Raw genomic sequence first — 14,978 nt, 5'->3', positions numbered from 1 at the left:
CCGACCTCTCTCAGCATGGGAGGGGCCGGGGTGAGGCAAGGGGCTCACGCTGACCTCTCTCAGCGTGGGAGGGGCTGGTGTGAGGCAAGGGCTCATGCTGACCTCTCTCAGCGTGGGAGGGGCCGGTGTGAGACAAGGGCTCAGGCTGACCTCTGTCAGAGTGAGAGGGGCCCGTGTGAGGCAAGGGGCTCATGCCGACCTCTCTCAGCGTGGGAGGGGCCGGTGTGAGACAAGGGCTCAGGCTGACCTCTGTCAGAGTGAGAGGGGCCCGTGTGAGGCAAGGGGCTCACGCTGACCTCTCTCAGCGTGAGAGGGGCCGGTGTGAGGCAAGGGGCTCACGCTGACCTCTCTCAGCGTGGGAGGGGCCGGTGTGAGGCAAGGGGCTCATGCCGACCTCTCTCAGCGTGGGAGGGGCCGGTGTGAGGCAAGGGGCTCATGTTGACCTCTCTCAGCGTGGGAGGGGCCGGTGTGAGGCAAGGGGCTCATGTTGACCTCTCTCAGCGTGGGAGGGGCCGGTGTGAGGCAAGGGGCTCATGTTGACCTCTCTCAGCGTGGGAGGGGCCGGTGTGAGGCAAGGGCTCACGCCGACCTCTCTCAGCGTGGGAGGGGCCGGTGTGAGGCAAGGGGCTCACGTTGACCTCTCTCAGCGTGGGAGGGGCTGGTGTGAGGCAAGGGCTCACGCCGACCTCTCTCAGCGTGGGAGGGGCCGGTGTGAGGCAAGGGGCTCACGCCAACCTCTCTCAGCGTGGGAGGGGCCGGTGTGAGGCAAGGGGCTGACGCTGACCTCTCTCAGCGTGGGAGGGGCCGGTGTGAGGCAAGGGCTCACGCCGACCTCTCTCAGCGTGGGAGGGGCCGGTGTGAGGCAAGGGGCTGACGCTGACCTCTCTCACCGTGGGAGGGGCCGGTGTGAGTCAAGGGCTCACGCCGACCTCTCTCAGCATGGGAGGGGCCGGTGTGAGGCAAGGGCTCACGCTGACCTCTCTCAGCGTGGGAGGAGCCAGTGTGAGTCAAGGGGCTCACGCTGACCTCTCTCAGGATGGGAGGGGCGGTGTGAGGCAAGGGCTCACGCTGACCTCTCTCAGCGTGGGAGGAGCCAGTGTGTGGCAGGGGCTCATGCCTCTGGGCAGGGTACCAGAGGCATGGGCATCAACAGGCCACCGTGAGGGAGGAGCTGGGCCGCATGCGGGCTGCTGGGAGGCAGGCAGGGACTTGGCCCCAGGTGGCCGCCGTGGGGGCAAGAGCTGGGCCTGGAGAGGCCCCTGGGAGGCAAGAGCGGGACCTGCAGAGGCCGTTCTCCAACCATTGCTGGGCCCGTACAGGCCACCGGGCGGCAGGAATGAGGCCCAAAGAACTTGGCTGGAGAAAGTTCGGGACCTACAAAGGCGGTTGGGAGCTGGGCAGGAGTTGAGCCAAAAGAGCTTGCTTACTTGCTGGGAGGCATGGCTGGGAGATGCCGACTTCAGGACAACTTGGGCCTGCAGAGGTCACCGGGAGGCCCAAGCTTGGCGTGGAGGAGCCCACCGACCGGAGACCATTTGGGGCCTGCAGGTGCCATTGGAGGGCAGGAGCTCATCGTGGAGGGGGCACCGTGAGGCCTGACCTGGGCCTGGGGAGCTTGGCTTGAGGAAGCTGTGGGCCGACCAAGGACGCCAGGAGATGGGTAGGCACTGAGTCCAAAGAGGTTGTTGAGAGGCAGGAGTCAGGCCTGGAGACGCAGCCAGGAAGAGGAGCTTGGCCCGGAGAGGACGCCTGGAGGGTGCAAGTGAGTCTGGAGAGGCCGACTTGAGGAGGTTCTCAGCCCGGAGAGGCCGCCGGAAGGGAAAAACTGGGACTGGAAAGGCTGTTGTGAGGAATGAGCCCCATGGGCCTGAAGAGGCCACTGGCAGGCGGGAGCTGGGTGTGTAGAAGCTGCTGAAAGGTTGGGAGCTTGGCTTGGGGAGTCCACAGTGAGGCAGATGCTGGGCCTGAAGAATCTGCTTAAAAAGATTTAAGCACATTTACATTTATTAGGCACTTTATTTCCATTATTACATATATATAAATATATATACGTATTATATATCCAATATATAATAAAATGATTATACAACTCACCATAATGTAGAATCAGTGGGCGTGTTAAGCTTGTTTTCCTGAAACTGGATGGTCCCACCTGAGCGTGATGGGAGAAAGTGACAGATCAATAGGTATTAGATACTCATAAGCACAGCGCAACCTAGATCCCTCACATGCATGGTTCACAACAGGGTGCGTTCTCCTATGACAATCTAATGCTGCTGCTCATCTGAGAAGGTGGAGCTCAAGCGGGAATGTGAGCAAAGGGGAGTGGCTGTAAATACAGACGAAGCTTCCCTCACTCCCTCACTCGACACCACTCACCTCCTGCTGTGTGGCTCCCTACGGCTCCATGGCTCAGGGGTTGGGGACCCCTGCTCAAGTGCATCCAAAGCGACCCTTCCCACACCAGTCTTCATAGTGGTCAAGGGCAGCAACCACTTAGCTCCCAAGGCATGTGCCTCAGCTGGCATTTCGTCACAATCAACAGTAAGTGGTAGCTTGAGTCACTGTGAGGTCACTTCCTGGAAATCACCAGCATCCCATTTCCCACTGGCAAAGAGCTCAGCACTGCCCCCTGGGAAACCAAACCTATGCCCAAATCCCATCTGTGTGGGTTTATCTCCTGGGACCCTTCCTAACGTATTAGTCAGAGTCCAATCAGGAAGCATAAACCACTCAAAAGTTTAAAGTGGTAAAATTTAATACGGAGAATTATTCATTATAACAGGTGAACAGCATAATGAGAGATTGGCTAGCACAAAGTAAAGAGAACTCTAGAGAATACAGGACTAGCCCAGGCCAGGCATGGTGGCTCATGCCTGAAATTCCAGCAATTTGAGAAGCTAATGCAGGAGGATTGCTTAAGGCCAGGAGCTAGAGACCGGTCTGGACAACACAGTGAGAACCTGTCTCTATCCAAAAGAAGAAAAAAGTTAGCTGGGAGTGGTGGTGCACACTTGTAGTCCCAGCTACTCGGAATGCTGAAGTTTGAGCCTGGGAGGTCAAGGCTGCAGCGAGGCATGATTATGCCACTACAGTCTAGCCTGGTGACAGAGCAAGACCCTGTCTCAAAGAACAAAACAACAACAACCATTTACAGACAGAAAAGAGGTAGAGCTAATAAGCTAAGGAAAGATGTTGAAATGTGACAAGTAAAGTAATATGAGGTCTTTTATCTATTTAAAATAATCAAACAAAAAATGACTTACTAAATTATAATACCCTGTGCTGGCAAAGGTGCAGTGAAATGGGCACTTTCTTATACTATGAGGGGTGTTTAAATTGTGTATAAGCCTTCCTGGGTAAAGCTTGTCAATTTTTTAAAATAATGGAGACAGGGTCTCACCATACTGCCATACTGCCTCCTCCAACTCTTGGCCTCAAGCAATCCTCCTCTCTTAGCCTCCCAAAGTGCTAAGATTATAGCTGGGAGGCACCCAAAACCCTGTCAATTTACATCAAGGGTAATGAGAATGTCCATTCACCATGACTCACAGTAATCTTACTTCTGGGGAGACAATTCAATCTAAACAAAAGGTCATCTGTACACACACAGTAAAAATCTGGGAGTAACTGAAGACAGAGTTGGTAAGTGAAATAAGAAACAGTTCTAAGAAATTAAACTATGGTATCAATAGGCACCTGGTATAAAAGGTCAGTTGATGTTAGCTGCTACTTTTTTGTTGTTTTGAGACAGGGTCTCACTCTGTCACCCAGGCTGGAGTGCAGAGGCCTGATCATGACTCACTGCAGTCTCAGCCTCCCTGGGCTTGAGTGATCCTCCCACCTCAGCCTCCCAAGTAGCTGGGACTACAGGAACGTGCCACCACACTAGGCTAATTCATGTATTTTTCTGTAGGGATGGTGACTCCCCCTTTGTTTCCAAGGCCTATCGCAAACTCTTGGCCTCAAGCCATCCTCCTGCCTCAGCCTCCCAAAGTGTTGCGATTACCAGTGTGAGCCACCACACCTGGCCAGCTGCTACTTTTAGCAGTATTATTATTATTCTTCCACTCCATTAAAAATTATTATTTTCAAGGCTATGCAACAGTATGTATCCTACAGCGTAATTGTAAAAACATATACAGTTGCCGTCCCTCAGTATACAGAATTAGTTACAGCCGCCCATCTCTGCATATACCAAAATCCATGCTTACTCACGTTTCGCTGTCACCCCTCTGGAATCCACGTGTACGAAAATACCAAATATTAGTTGGGCGTAGTGGCAAGCACCTGTAGTCTCAGCCACGTGGGAGGTTGAGATGGGAGGATCGCTTCAGCCTGGAAGGTTGAGGCTGCAGTCAGCTGCGATAGCACTACTACCCTCCAGCCTCGGACAACAGAGGGAGACCCTGTCTCAGAAAAAAAAAAAAACAAAATAAAACAGGTTAGAAATTGTAATGAGGTCTGTTGGGCAAAATTCCATATAAGCAAAGTATAAATTAATAAAGCAAATCATGATAAATTAGTACGATTGACTTTCTGGAGTTTCTGACAATAAAAGTAAGGAAAATGCAGAACACAAAGACAGAGAGTAAAAAGAGAAATTAGGAAAGCATTCTACATGTTTAATAGGAAGACACTGGCCGTGTTCGTGCAGCGGCAGCATGTCGTGACATGACATACTTTGGAGAGAAGTTAACAGATGAGGAAGTTGATAAAAATCATCAGAGAAGCAAAATACTGGTAGCGACACTCAAGGAAACCACGAAATTTCCATAACTTATGTCAGCAAAGTGGGAATATTGTACAGTGTGTGTTGAAGTTCCTATACAACATTGTTTATCTGCCATTTGTTTGTTTGTAAGGAATGTATATACTAACAGTTCTTCTTGCTGTCAAAAGAATATGTGTGAATAAGTCATTTTAACTTATTCTTCTGTTTTTCTTTGATCTTCCTGCCATCATCCACAGCCTTACTTTAGAAATTTTTTCTTTAGAAAATTGAACAAGTGCTCCTAGTGGTGGCACATACCTCGAGGATGGGAGGCAGGGGTGGAAGGGTCACTTGAGGCCATTAGTTTGACAGCAGCCTGGCCAACAAAGTGAGACCCCATGTCTGCAAAACAATTTAAAAATTAGCCAAGTATCGTCATGTATACCTACAGTCCCAGCTACCTCAACTTACGGAGAAAGTTCAGGGCCTGGAGAGAAGGCTGGGAGGCAGGAGCTGGGTCTAAAGAGGCCATTGTAACGATGGAGCTGTGCCTGTGGAGGCTGTTGTGAGGCAGTAGGCTCATCTGCGGAGACTGCCGTGAGGTAGGGTATGGGCCTAAATAGGCCATTGTGAGTCATGAGCTTGGTCTGTAGAGGCTGACTGGAGAGAGTTCTGGGCCTGGCAAGGCTGCCGGGAGGTAGGAGCTGGGCCAAAAGATTTAAGCACATTTACGTTGATTAGGCACTTCATTTCCATTATTACACTGGAATATATAATAAAATAATTATAGAACTCACCATAATGTAGAATCAGTGGGCATGTTAAGCTTGTTTTCCTGAAACTGGATGGTCCCACCTGAGCGTGATGGGAGAAAGTGACAGATCAATAGGTATTAGATTCTCATAAGAACAGCGCAACCTAGATCCCTCACATGCACGGTTCACAACAGGGTGCGTTCTCCTATGAGAATCTAATGCTGCTGCTCATCTGAGAAGGTGGAGCTCAAGCGGGAATGTGAGCAAAGGGGAGAGGCAGGAAATACAGACGAAGCTTCCCTCACTCCCTCACTCGACACCACTCACCTGCTGTGTGGCTCCTTACGGCTCCATGGCTCAGGGGTTGGGGACCCCAGCTCAAGTGCATTAAAGCGACCCTTCCCACACCAGTCTTCACAGTAGTCAAGGGCAGCAACCACTTAGCTCCCAAGGCATGTGCCTCAGCTGGCATTTCGTCACAATCAACAGTAAGTGGTAGCTTGAGTCATTGTGAGGTCACTTCCTGGAAATCACCCTAAACCTGGGCCCTGACACTAAAACCCTAACCCTGGGCCCTGACCCTAAAACCCTAACCCTGGGCCCTGACACTAATACCCTAACACTAGGCCCTGGTCCTGAGCCTAAAACCCCAAACCTGGGTCCCGGCCCTGACCTTAAACAACCCTAAACCTGGGCCCCGGCCCTGACCCTAAAGCAACCCTAACACTGGGCCCCGGACCTGACCCTAAAACAACCCTAACACTGGGCCCCGGCCGTCACCCTAAAACAACCCTAACCCTGGCCCCGGACCTGAACCTGAAACAAGCCTAAACCTGGGCCCTGGCCCTGACCCTAAAACAACCCTAACCCTGGGCCCTGGCACTAAAACAAGCCTAACCCTGGGCCCTGGCCATGACACTAAAACAACCATAAACCTGGGCCCTGGCACTGACCCTAAAACAAGCCTAAACCTGGGCCCTGGCCGTGACCCTAAAACAAGCCTAACCCTGGGCCCTGGACCTGACCATAAAGCAACCCTAATCTTGGGCACTGACCCTAAAACAACTGTAACCCTGGGCACTGACCCTAAAATAACCATAACCCTGGGCCCTGGCCCTGAACCTAAAACAACCCTAACCCTGGGCCCTGGCCCTGACACTGAAACAACCCTTACCCTGAACCCTGGCACTGAACCTAAAACAACCCTAACCCTGGGACCTGGCCCTGACCCTAAAACAAGCCTAACCCTGGGCCCTGGCCCTCACCCTAAAACAACCATAACCCTGGGCCCTGGACATGACCCTAAAACAACCCTAACCCTGAGCCCTGGCCCTGACCGTAAAACAACCCTAACACTGGGCCCTGGCCCTGACCCTAAAACAACCCTAAACCTGGGCCCTGACCCTGACCCTAAAACAACCCTATCCCTGGGCCCTGGCCCTGACCCTAAAACAACCCTAACCCTGGGCCCTGGACCTGACCCTAGAACAACCCTATCCCTGGGCCCTGGCCCTGACCCTAAAACAAGCCTAATCCTGGGCCCTGGCACTGACCCTAAAACACCCCTAAACCTGGGCCCTGGCCCTGACACTAAAACAACCCTAATGCTGGGCCCTGGCCCTGACCTAAAACAACCCTGACCCTGGGCCCTGGCCCTGACCCTAAAACAACCTTAACCTTGGGCCCTGGCACTAAAACAAGCCTAAACCTGGGCCCATGTCCTGACCCTAAAACAACCCTAACCCTGGGCCCTGGCCCTGACCCTAAAACAACCCTAACCCTGGGCCATGGCCCTGACCCTAAAACAACACTAACCCTGGGCACTGGCCCTGACCCTAAAACAACCCTAACCCTGGGCCCTGGCTCTGACCCTAAAACAAGCCTAACCCTGGGCCCTGGCCCTGACCCTAAAACAACCCTAAACCTGGGCCCTGTCCTTGACCCTAAAACAAGCCTAATCCTGGGCCCTGGCCCTGACCCTAAAACAAGCCAAACCGTGGGCCCAAGACCTGACCCTAAAACAAGCCTAACCCTGGGCCCTGGCCCTGACCCTAAAACAACCCTAACCCTGGGCCCTGGCCCTGACCCAAAAACAAACCTATCCCTGGGCCCTGGCCATGACCTAAAACAACCCTAACCCTGGGCCCTGGCCCTGACCCTGAAACAACCCTAACCCTGGGCCCTGGCACAAAAACAACCCTAACCCTAGGCCCAGGACCTGACCCTAAAACAACCCTAACCCTGGGCCCTGGTCCTGACCCTAAAACAACCCTAACCGTGGGCCCTGTCCCTGACCCTAAAACAAGACTAACCCAGGGCCCTGGCCCTGACCTAAAACAACCGTAACCCTAGGCCCTGGCCCTGACCCTAAAATAAACCCAACCATGAGCACTCACCCTAAAAAAACCCTAACCCTGGGTCCTGACCCTAAAACAACCTTAAACCTGGGCACTGACCCTAAAATAACCATAACCCTGGGCCCTGGCCCTGACCCTAAAACAACCCTAACCCTGGGACCTGGCCCTGACACTGAAACAACCCTTAACCAGGACCCTGGCCCTGACCCTAAAACAACCCTAACCCTGGGCCCTGACCCTGACCCTAAAATAACCCTAATCCTGGGCCCTGGACCTGACCCTAAAACAACCCTAACCGTGGGCCCTGCACATGACCCTAAAACAACCCTAACCGTTGGCCCTGGACATGACCCTAAAACAACCCTAACCCTGAGCCCTGGCCCTGACCGTAAAACAACCCTAACCCTGGGCCCAAGCCCTGACCCTAAAACAACCATAAACCTGGGCCCTGACCCTGACCGTAAAACAACCCTAACTCTGGGCCCTGGCCCTGACCGTAAAACATCCCTAAACCTGGGCCCTGGCCCTGACCCTAAAACAAGCCTAACCCTGGGCCCAGGCCCTGACCCTAAAACAAGCCTAACCCTGGGCACTGGTACTAAAACAAGCCTAACCCTGGGCCCAGGTCCTGACCCTAAAACAACCCTAACCCTGGGCCCAGGCCCTGACCCTAAAACAAGCCTAACCCTGGGCACTGGCCCTGACCCTAAAACAACCCTATCCCTGGGCCCTGGCCCTGACCCTAAAACAAGCCTAACCCTGGGCCCTGGCCCTGACCCTAAAACAACCCTAACCCTGGGCCCTGGCCCTGACCCAAAAACAAGCCTAACCCTGGGCCCTGGCCCTGACCCTAAAACAAGCCTAACCCTGGGACCTGGCCCTGACCTAAAACACCCCTAAATCTGGGCCCTGGCCCTGACCTAAAACAACCCTGACCCTGGGCCCTGGCCCTGACCCTAAAACAACCCGAACCCTGGGCCCTGGCACTAAAAGAAGCCTAACCCTGGGCCCAGGTCCTGACCCTAAAACAACCCTAAACCTGGGCCCTGGCTCTGAACCTAAAACAACCCTAACGCTGCGCCCTGGCCCTGACCCTAAAACAACCCTAACCCTGGGCCCTGGCCATGACCCTAAAGCAAGCCTAACCCTGGGCCCTGGCCCTGACCCTAAAGCAAGCCTAACCCTGGGCCCTGGCCCTGACCCTAAAACGAGCCTAACCCTGGGCCCTGGCCCTGACCCTAAAACAAGCCTATCCGTGGGCCCTGGACCTGACCCTAATACAAGCCTAACCCTTGGCCTTGGCCCTGACCCTAAAACAACCCTAAACCTGGGCCCTGGCCCTGACCCTAAAACAACCCTAACCCTGGGCCCTGGCCCTGACCCTAAAACAAGCCTAACCCTGGGCCCTGGCCCTGACCCTAAAACAAACCTAACCCTGGGCCTGGCCCTGACCCTAAAATAAACCCAACCATGGGCACTCACCCTAAAACAACCCTAACCCTGGGCCCAGACCCTAAAACAACCCTAACACTGGGACCTGGCCGAAACCCTAAAACACCCCTAAACCTGGGCTCTGGCCCTGACCCTAAAACAACCCTAATGCTGGGCCCTGGCCCTGACCTAAAACAACCCTGACCCTGAGCCGTGGCCCTGACCCTAAAACAACCCTAACCTTGGGCCCTGACACTAAAACAAGCCTAACCCTGGGCCCAGGTCCTGACCCTAAAACAACCCTAAAACAACCCTAACCCTGGGCCCTGGCCCTGACCCTAAAACAACCCTAACACTGGGCCCTGGCCCTGACCCTAAACCAACCGTAACCCTGGGCCGTGGCCCTGACCCTAAAACAACCGTAACCCTGGGCCCTGTCCCTGACCCTAAAACAACCCTAACCCTGGGCCCTGTCCTTGACCCTATAATAAGCCTAATCCTGGGCCCTGGCCCTCACCCTAAAACAAGCCTACCCGTCGGCCCAGGACCTGACCCTAAAACAAGCCTAAACCTGGGCCCTGGCCCTGAACCTAAAACAACCCTAACCCTGGGCCCTGGCCCTGACCCTAAAACAACCCTATCCCTGGGCCCTGGCCATGACCTAAAACAACCCTAAACCTGTGCCCTGGCCCTGACCCTAAAACAACCCTAACCCTGGGCACTGGCACAAAAACAACCCTAAACCTGGGCCCAGGACCTGACCCTAAAACAACCATAACCTTGGGACCTGGCCCTAACCTAAAACAACCCTAACCCTGGGCCCTGGCCCTGACCCTAAAACAAGCCTAACCCTGGGCCCTGGCCCTGACCCTAAAACCTCCATAAACCTGGGCCCTGTCCCTGACCCTAAAACAACCCTATCCCTGGGCCCTGGCCCTGAACCTAAAACAACCCTAACCCTGGGCCGTGGCCCTGACCCTAAAACAAGCCTAAGCCTGGGCCCTGGCCCTGACCTAAAACACCCCTAAATCTGGGCCCTGGCCCTGACCTAAAACAACCCTGAACCTGGGCCCTGGCCCTGACCCTAAAACAACCCGAACCCTGGGCCCTGGCACTAAAAGAAGCCTAACCCTGGGCCCAGGTCCTGACCCTAAAACAACCCTAACCCTGGGCCCTGGCTCTGAACCTAAAACAACCCTAACGCTGCGCCCTGGCCCTGACCCTAAAACAACCCTAACCCTGGGCCCTGGCCATGACCCTAAAGCAAGCCTAACCCTGGGCCCTGGCCCTGACCCTAAAGCAAGCCTAACCCTGGGCCCTGGCCCTGACCCTAAAACGAGCCTAACCCTGGACCCTGGCCCTGACCCTAAAACAAGCCTATCCGTGGGCCCTGGACCTGACCCTAATACAAGCCTAACCCTTGGCCTTGGCCCTGACCCTAAAACAACCCTAAACCTGGGCCCTGGCCCTGACCCTAAAACAACCCTAACCCTGGGCCCTGGCCCTGACCCTAAAACAAGCCTAACCCTGGGCCCTGGCCCTGACCCTAAAACAAACCTAACCCTGGGCCTGGCCCTGACCCTAAAATAAACCCAACCATGGGCACTCACCCTAAAACAACCCTAACCCTGGGCCCAGACCCTAAAACAACCCTAACACTGGGACCTGGCCGAAACCCTAAAACACCCCTAAACCTGGGCTCTGGCCCTGACCCTAAAACAACCCTAATGCTGGGCCCTGGCCCTGACCTAAAACAACCCTGACCCTGAGCCGTGGCCCTGACCCTAAAACAACCCTAACTTTGGGCCCTGACACTAAAACAAGCCTAACCCTGGGCCCAGGTCCTGACCCTAAAACAACCCTAAAACAACCCTAACCCTGGGCCCTGGCCCTGACCCTAAAACAACCCTAACACTGGGCCCTGGCCCTGACCCTAAACCAACCGTAACCCTGGGCCGTGGCCCTGACCCTAAAACAACCGTAACCCTGGGCCCTGTCCCTGACCCTAAAACAACCCTAACCCTGGGCCCTGTCCTTGACCCTATAATAAGCCTAATCCTGGGCCCTGGCCCTCACCCTAAAACAAGCCTACCCGTGGGCCCAGGACCTGACCCTAAAACAAGCCTAAACCTGGGCCCTGGCCCTGACCCTAAAACAACCCTAACCCTGGGCCCTGGCCCTGACCCTAAAACAACCCTATCCCTGGGCCCTGGCCATGACCTAAAACAACCCTAAAACTGTGCCCTGGCCCTGACCCTAAAACAACCCTAACCCTGGGCACTGGCACAAAAACAACCCTAAACCTGGGCCCAGGAACTGACCCTAAAACAACCATAACCTTGGGACCTGGCCCTAACCTAAAACAACCCTAACCCTGGGCCCTGGCCCTGACCCTAAAACAAGCCTAAACCTGGGCCCTGGCCCTGACCCTAAAACCTCCCTAAACCTGGGCCCTGTCCCTGACCCTAAAACAACCCTATCCCTGGGCCCTGGCCCTGAACCTAAAACAACCCTAACCCTGGGCCGTGGCCCTGACCCTAAAACAAGCCTAAGCCTGGGCCCTGGCCCTGACCCTAAAACAACCCTAACCTTGGGCCCTGGCCCTGACCCTAAAACAACCCAAACCCTGGGCCCTGGCACTGACCCTAAAACAACCCTAACCCTGGGCACTGGCCCTAACACTAAAACAAACCTAACCCTGGGCCCTGGCCCTGACCCTAAAACAAACCCAACCATGGGCACTCACCCTAAAACAACCCTAACCCTGGGCCCAGACCCTAAAACAACCCTAACACTGGGACCTGGCCGAAACCCTAAAACACCCCTAAACCTGGGCTCTGGCCGTGACCCTAAAACAAGCCTAACCTCGGCCCTGGCCCTGACCCTAAAACAAACCTAACCCTGGGCCCTGGCCCTGACCCTAAAACAACCATAACTCTGGGCCCTGGCCCTCACCCTAAAACAACACTAATCCTGGGACCTGGCCATGACCCTAAAACAACCCTAACCCTGGGCCCTGGCCCCGACCCTTAAACAACCCTAAACCTGGGCCCTGGCCCTGAGCCTAAAACCCTAACCCTGGACCCTGGACCAGTGCCTAAAAACCTAACCCTGGGCCCTGACCATAAAACAACCCTAACTTTGGGCCCTGGCCCTGACCCTAAAACAACCCTATCCCTAGGCCGTGGCCCTGACCCTAAAACAAAGCTAACCCTGGGCCCTGGCCCTGACCGTAAAACAAACATTACCCCGGACCCTGACCCTAAAACAACCCTAACCCTGGGCCCTGACCCTGAAACAACCCTAACCCAGGGCCCTGACCCTGAAACAACCCTAACCCTGGGCCCTGACCCTGAAAAAACCCTAACCCTTGGCCCTGACCCTGAAACAACCCTAACCATGGGCCCTGACCCTGAGCCTAAAACCCTAACCATGGGCCCTGGCCCTGAGCCTAAAACCCTAACCCTGGGCCCTGGCCCTTACCCTAAAACCCTAACCCTGGGCCTTGGCCCTGATCCTAAAACCCTAACCGTGGGTCCTGACCCTAAAACAACCCTGCCCTGGGCCTTGACCCTAAAACAACCCCAACCCTGGGCCCTGACCCTAAAACAACCCTAACACTGGGCCCTTACCCTAAAACAACCCTAACCCTGGGCCCTGACCCTAAAACAACACTAACCCTGGGCCCTGACCCTAAAACAACCCTAACCCTGGGCCCTGGCCCTGAGCCTAAAACAAGCCTAACACTCGAACCTGGCCCTGAACCTAAAACAACCCTAACGCTGGGCCTTGGCCCTGACCCTAAAACAACCCTAACCCTGGGCCCTGACCCTGACCCTAATACAACCCTAACCCTGGGCCCTGGCCCTGACCCTAAAACAAGCCTAACCCTGGGCCCTGGCCCTGACCCTAAAACAAGCCTAACCCTGGGCCCTGGCCCTGACCCTAAAACAACCCTAACCCTGGGCCCTGGCCCTGACCCTAAAACAACCCTAATCCTGGGCCTTGGCCCTGACCTAAAACAACCCTAAACCTGGGCCCTGACCCAGACCCTAAAACAACCCAACCCTGGGCCCTAGCAGTAAAACAAGCCTAACCCTGGGCCCAGGTCCTGACCCTATAACAACTCTAACCGTGGGCCCTGGCCCTGACCCTAAAACAACCCTAAACCTGGGCCCTGGCCCTGACCCTAAAACAACCCTAACCCTGGGCCCTGGCCCTGACCCGAAAACAAGCCTAACCCTGGGCCCCGGACCCTGACCCTAAAACAACCCTAACCCTGGGCCCTGACCCTGAAACAACCCTAACCCAGGGCCCTGACCCTGAAACAACCCTAACCCTGGGCCCTGACCCTGAAAAAACCCTAACCCTTGGCCCTGACCCTGAAACAACCCTAACCATGGGCCCTGACCCTGAGCCTAAAACCCTAACCATGGGCCCTGGCCCTGAGCCTAAAACCCTAACCCTGGGCCCTGGCCCTTACCCTAAAACCCTAACCCTGGGCCTTGGCCCTGATCCTAAAACCCTAACCGTGGGTCCTGACCCTAAAACAACCCTGCCCTGGGCCTTGACCCTAAAACAACCCCAACCCTGGGCCCTGACCCTAAAACAACCCTAACACTGGGCCCTTACCCTAAAACAACCCTAACCCTGGGCCCTGACCCTAAAACAACACTAACCCTGGGCCCTGACCCTAAAACAACCCTAACCCTGGGCCCTGGCCCTGAGCCTAAAACAAGCCTAACCCTCGAACCTGGCCCTGAACCTAAAACAACCCTAACGCTGGGCCTTGGCCCTGACCCTAAAACAACCCTAACCCTGGGCCCTGACCCTGACCCTAATACAACCCTAACCCTGGGCCCTGGCCCTGACCCTAAAACAAGCCTAACCCTGGGCCCTGGCCCTGACCCTAAAACAAGCCTAACCCTGGGCCCTGGCCCTGACCCTAAAACAACCCTAACCCTGGGCCCTGGCCCTGACCCTAAAACAACCCTAATCCTGGGCCTTGGCCCTGACCTAAAACAACCCTAAACCTGGGCCCTGACCCAGACCCTAAAACAACCCAACCCTGGGCCCTAGCAGTAAAACAAGCCTAACCCTGGGCCCAGGTCCTGACCCTATAACAACTCTAACCGTGGGCCCTGGCCCTGACCCTAAAACAACCCTAAACCTGGGCCCTGGCCCTGACCCTAAAACAACCCTAACCCTGGGCCCTGGCCCTGACCCGAAAACAAGCCTAACCCTGGGCCCTGGCCCTGACCCTAAAACAACCCGAACCCTGGGCCCTGGCCCTGACCCTAAAACAACCCTAACCCTAGGCCCTGGACCTGAACCTAAAACAACCCTAACCCTGGGCCCTGGAGCTGACCCTAAAACAACCCTAACCCTGGGCCCTGGCACTAAAACAAGCCTAACCCTGGGCCCAGGTCCTGACCCTATAACAACCCTAACCCAGCACCCTGGCCCTGACCCTAAAACCCTAACCCTGGGCCCTGACACTGATCCTAAAACCCTAACCCTGGGCCCTGACCCTGAGCCTAAAACCCTGACCCTGGGCCCTGGCCCTGACCCTAAAACCCTAACCCTGGGCCCTGGTCCTGAGCCTAAAACCCTAACCCTGGGCCCTGGCCCTGAGCCTAAAACCCTAACCCTGGGCCCTGGCCCTGACCCTAAAACCCTAACCGTGGGACCTGGCCCTGAGCCTAAAACCCTAACCCTGGG

General features: G+C 55.2%; 1 long non-coding RNA gene across 2 annotated transcripts in view; it reads right to left on the bottom strand.

Annotated features, from left to right (window-relative positions):
* Positions 1-1,209: 1,209 nt before the first annotated feature.
* LOC134757165 (uncharacterized) overlaps positions 1,210-14,978 on the bottom strand; it is a 76,709-nt gene continuing 62,940 nt past the window's right edge. Inside the window, exons 8-12 of one of the 2 annotated variants that reach the window (XR_010130851.1) lie at positions 5,512-5,569; positions 5,186-5,418; positions 4,215-4,409; positions 2,095-2,152; positions 1,210-1,973 (exon numbers count right to left, since the gene is read on the bottom strand). This is a non-coding gene — a long non-coding RNA (uncharacterized lncRNA). The remainder of the gene's footprint in view (positions 1,974-2,094; positions 2,153-4,214; positions 4,410-5,185; positions 5,419-5,511; positions 5,570-14,978) is intronic. The other variant, XR_010130850.1, reaches the window with a different exon arrangement.

This window comes from Gorilla gorilla, chromosome 15, assembly GCF_029281585.2.
Source record: "Gorilla gorilla gorilla isolate KB3781 chromosome 15, NHGRI_mGorGor1-v2.1_pri, whole genome shotgun sequence".
NCBI classification, from domain to species: domain Eukaryota; kingdom Metazoa; phylum Chordata; class Mammalia; order Primates; family Hominidae; genus Gorilla; species Gorilla gorilla.
Note: the sequence above shows the minus strand (reverse complement) of the source record. Positions and strands in the feature narration are given on the sequence as shown.